We start from the raw sequence: 5024 nt of genomic DNA, 5'->3' as shown, positions 1-5024 counted from the left end.
GAATCATTAGGGTCATGCACCTATGAAAAAATATGAAAAAAATATTAATCATGATAGGTGAATTTTGAAATTTTTGAAATATATTTGGTGAAAAATAAAGAGCAATGATTAGACTGTTTCATATTAAATTAAACTTTTAACTAAAATTTTTCTCAAAATGGAATGAAAAAGAAAAAGAAAAAAAAGAAGAAGTGAGGATTGGAGATGCTCTTATATAGTGACAAAATATAAAAAAAATGTTATTTTGGTAATATAACATAAAACAGTTTTTTTTTTTTTCTCTTATAAAATCTAACCAAACAAGAAGGAGAGAAATCACAATAATTTCTTTCCTTTTATTTCTTACTTATCCAAATAAGGAGGAGAAAAATTACAATCATTCATTTTCTTTTCTTTTCTTTTCTTTTCTTTTCTTTTATAACGTAAGTAATTATTTCTTTTCTTTTCTCTCTTAGCTTCCCAAACATGTAATTCTGCTCAAAAGAGAGAGAGAGAGAGAGAGAAAAGAGAGAGAATTCTAGTTCCTATTGCTGTTCTACTTACCTTGACAGGAAAATAGTTTTTCATATGCAAAATTCATAATTGAAAACCCCAAAAATTCATAGTTTTTCTTTTTTCATTTCTAAATCCCCACCCAAATCCATGATTTAAACACAACCAAGTATTTCAGATACTTCCATGGAGTAGTTCTGTCTGCGTTGAATATTGGTTCTTCCTCTGTACATAGCACGGACATATATATTCCATTTGGGGCTCTAGATGTACTCATACACTCTTATGCTTCCAAGTTCCAACACCCATTGTCAACATCATTGAAACATTTTTTTCCCCCTTCTTGTCTGTCTCTCAATGTAGTTAAAATGTCCGAGTGCAACTGTTTCTTTTTGTTCTGTTAATTATATTGTAAAGGTTGTTGTACTTGCATGAAAATTATAATATTTGGTCCATCTCAATAGTGGAAAAAACTATACAAACTAATAAAGGTGTACTAACTTTTCTTACTCACAAATGTGACATGCAAAATGAAAGTTTGGTATTTGAAAGAGAGTCCATTGAAATAAAATGATTGAGACAATTCAAGTAAAAGAAGTGTGAGAACCCGAATATAAAAATTAAGTAAATAATTAAATAATAATATTACAATCTGAAATATTTTTGTGGTGAATTCTAAGGTGCAAATTAAATATTATTGGAGGATGTTTTAATTAATTTTAAACTTAAAATAAATTTGTGGTGAAAGCATTTAATTTAGAGGCAAGATTTATTATAAAAATAAAAAGAGAGAGAGAGGAGGGTGTGACTTGAACTCTAGACCACAATGTTAACATATAAGACTCCTACCATTTGAGTTACATATAACTTATACATGTATTTTGTATATTTATTTATTTATTTGACCTATGTGTGCCCACTACTAGTATAAAATAAAATAAACACAAACCCTACTCTATTATTTGTTCACCACATAGGGCAACAACACAGCAGCCACGGGAGAAGGTTTGAGAGAAGGAAAAAAAAGAAGAAGATGTTGCAATCAAAGAACTTTTGGGTGTGTTGTGTTGTGTGTGATCATCAAAGGTTAGCCCTCTTAGGTTTTCTTTTCTTCTTCCTTTGTTCTATCCTTATTCTATAATTATTTTGTTCATTGATGGAGAGGTTGTAGGTTTATGTATTGTGTATATAGATATCCTATTAAGAAACTTGAGGAGCTAAATTTATGTGTAAAGATTGGGTGTAATTTTCAGTCCAAAAATTCTGTACAAAGTCACAAATTTTAAAAATCAAGAAACCATATCAAACGGATGAATTTTAATCTGAAATTTTTACAGTAGATCAATTACACATTGAATTGCATATCTGAATTTTTTCATAATTTTTGGGAGTCGAAATCCATATAAATTGAGGTATTCAAATCTGTCCAGGAAACCAGTCCAAAACAGTAAATTCGGGATTGTTGTTCTCTTTGGGTATAAATCCAAAAATTATCAAATTAGTGTCATTAGAACCGGTTACAAGTCTAGTTTCGTACGTTTTTGGCCTTGCATTGATTGCTCGTGTATATTAAGAGAACCGTCAATTTCTTTAAAGTGCTGCAGAAAACAACCTGTTTGGATATAATAAATTGTAGATAATTATTTTGATAAGAAAATCAAGTGAAACCAATTGGGTTTGAAACTTAGGATATATTAGATCATATCTGGAGGTTATTGGAATTTTTTGAATAGCGTGGAGTGGGTTTTGTAATTTTCAAAGTTAGCGAATAGATTGGGAAAACTAGTTTAAAACACTGTTTTATCTTAAAGTTATTTTTAGTTAAGTTTCGATCGGAACCTATGTCTTGGGTGATTTTAGACCTTGAAGAACATGAACTTAGGTAATATTTAAGAGTAACGGTGAGTTGGGTTGAGCCGTGTTAGTGCGCTTTAGTTTGGGGTTACTCAGTTCGTATTCTTTAGTATTTTTAAATTAGCAGTGACGTGTAGTTTTCATATTGGTTCAGGGCACTAGTTGGACTTTCATACTCTATTCGAGGATTACATTATTTCGTTCCAAGTGAGTAGTTTCATGCTACGTATTTTTATAAATGTTCCCCTACCCTGAACTGTTGGAAAATTAAATTGTTGTTTCAAGACTAAACTGTTTTGATAAATTATTATATTATCAATTGATTCAAATTATTTCTGAAACATGTGTGAACTTGGCATACTGTAAACTATTTGTTTTGGTCTCATGTTTATAATGATGAACCACCATGTTTTGCGAAAACTGATGTGTATTGATTATTGGGACCATGTGTGTATTTAGTCCAGGGAAATTATTCCACTGTGTGTGGTGACTCTGGCCACTAGGGAACAGATCCGGGTCGGGCCGTGATGACTCTAGTGCTCAACGATTGTAAGGAAAAGACCTTTAAAAACAACTAGGTGACCTTCAATCGGATCGTCTTTGAGAAAAGGCCCAGGTGCCACCCTGAGGATGACTCTTAGTTCGGTTTTGGATCCAACGGGGCTTATAGCCTGAGAAATGTGTGGCAGATTATTTTTTTTTCTTGGTACCCAGAAAATTATTGGTGTTCATGTTATAATCTGTTTTAAGTGAAAAATGTCGTTTATCATGTTCTTGCGAGACATGAGTATTTTAAGTGTTGATCTGTGGAACCTTCTTTTTGAAACAGATTGTATTTACCAAACTGTATGCCAATCTAGTTTCTGTGATATATATCTTATTTTGGAATTGAACCCTGTTTTCAAAACTGTATTTACTATCCATGTTGCTACTCACTGAGCTATCAGCTGACTTAGTTGTTTACCATTTCCAGGTGTTAGATGGACTTAGAGTGGACTCATGGCATAGCGGGGACTCAATTGCATGGACCTCTAGGGCATTTATTTAATTTTCTTTTAGGTTGCTTTGTCGAGTTTTGTGCATACTTTGTGATTGCGTTTTATTTAGAATTATTTTATTTTGTGGGTTGTTTATATCCCATAAGTTTGGATGACTTTTGATTACGGTTGATTTTGCCGTTTATAATTGTGGCATGTCTGGATTGAGTTTTGGTTATTTATTATTGGACTATTGTTCAGTTGTTCAATGTGATTGGATTCGTATTTAGGCTTACGTGTGCCTTGGGCTAAGTCCCTGTGGGCCACGGCCGGTCATGCCCGGATTTGGGGTGTGACAATTGTGGTATCAGAGCTGTAGATTTATCAAGTTACATACCTTGCATTTCATCATTTAGACGAGGTCCGAGTCCCTATAGTACTTAGTAGTGTTTAGTTAAGTTAGTTTTATTTAAACTTGTGTTGAATCGTTCTTGATTTCGTTTTGATGGTTAATAGTTGACACCTAGATATTTACACGGATTGTCTATTCTTTAAGAGCCTTTGATGTTTGTATTATTGTGTGTAATCCATTTGGAGAAATAGTAGTATTGGGAGATGTTTGTAGATCTTGTGAGATAAAGATGGATGGTAGGATTTTTCCAGCGGATTTGATTTCTTTAGAGATGAATGATTTTGATGTGATTTTGGAGATAGATTTGTTGACGAAGCATCATGCTTCTATTGATTGTTTTAGAATGGGGGTAGTTTTTGCTATGCCAAGGCAACTTGAGTTTTTCTTTCAGGGGGATAGGAAAGGGTCTTCTATCTATTTTACTTCTTTCCTTTAGGCTAATCGAATGTTAAGTAAACGGTGTCATGATTATTTAGCTTGTGTGGTGAGTATCGAACAACCAGAGTAGAAGTTAGAGGAGTTGCCTGTAGTAAGTGATGTGTTGATGTTTTTCTAAAGGATCTACCTAGACTTCCTCTAGATCGTGAGGTAGAATTTTCCATTAACTTGGTCCCTGACACGACACTTATTTCTAAAGTGCCCTATAGAATGGCGTCGTTGGAGTTGAGGGAGTTACAAACTCAGTTATAGGAGTTGTTAGACAAAGGTTTTATTAGGCCTAGTGTTTCACCTTGGAGAGCACTTGTGTTGCTTGTGAAGAAGAAGGATGGGTCTATGAGATTGTGTATTGATTATAGAGAACTGAACAAAGTGACCTATTTGACCAATTGTAGGGAGTTCAAGTATTCTCTAAGATTGACTTGAGGTTAGGCTATCACTAGTTGAAAGTAAGGGATGAGGATTTTCCTAAGACTGCTTTTAGAACCCGTTATGGGCATTATGAGTTTTTGGCGATGCCTTTTGGTCTCACAAATGTACTGCCGCATTCATGGATTTAATGAATAGAGTATTTAAGACCAAACTGCATAAATTTGTGGTAGTGATTTTTGATGACATCCTAATTTAATTGAGTAAGGAGGAGCATGAGCAGCATTTGAGGGTAGTACTGCAGATCCTTAGGGAGAAGAGATTGTGTGCAAAATTTAAGAAGTGTTAATTCTAGTTGAGCAGTGTATCCTTTTTGGGTCATGTAGTGAGTGAAGATGGGGTATTTGTGGATAGCATGAAAGTGGAAGCAATTATTGATTGGCCACGACCTACTTCTGTGACAGAGGTACGTAGCTTTCTAG

General features: G+C 33.8%; 1 long non-coding RNA gene across 2 annotated transcripts; it reads left to right on the top strand.

Moving 5' to 3' along the window:
- The first annotated feature begins 1403 nt into the window (after positions 1-1403).
- On the top strand, positions 1404-3561 carry LOC145794731 (uncharacterized). Of its 2 annotated transcripts, XR_014334669.1 has the most exons (3): positions 1404-1578; positions 2501-2553; positions 3320-3561. It is a non-coding gene; the product is annotated as an uncharacterized LOC145794731 (long non-coding RNA). The 2 variants fall into 2 exon arrangements; XR_014334668.1 differs by lacking the exon at positions 1404-1578 and having other exon boundaries at positions 1589-2553.
- Positions 3562-5024: the final 1463 nt, after the last annotated feature.

This window comes from Camellia sinensis, chromosome 7 (genome assembly GCF_055761805.1).
Source record: "Camellia sinensis isolate YWXY chromosome 7, ASM5576180v1, whole genome shotgun sequence".
NCBI classification, from domain to species: domain Eukaryota; kingdom Viridiplantae; phylum Streptophyta; class Magnoliopsida; order Ericales; family Theaceae; genus Camellia; species Camellia sinensis.
Note: the sequence above shows the minus strand (reverse complement) of the source record. Positions and strands in the feature narration are given on the sequence as shown.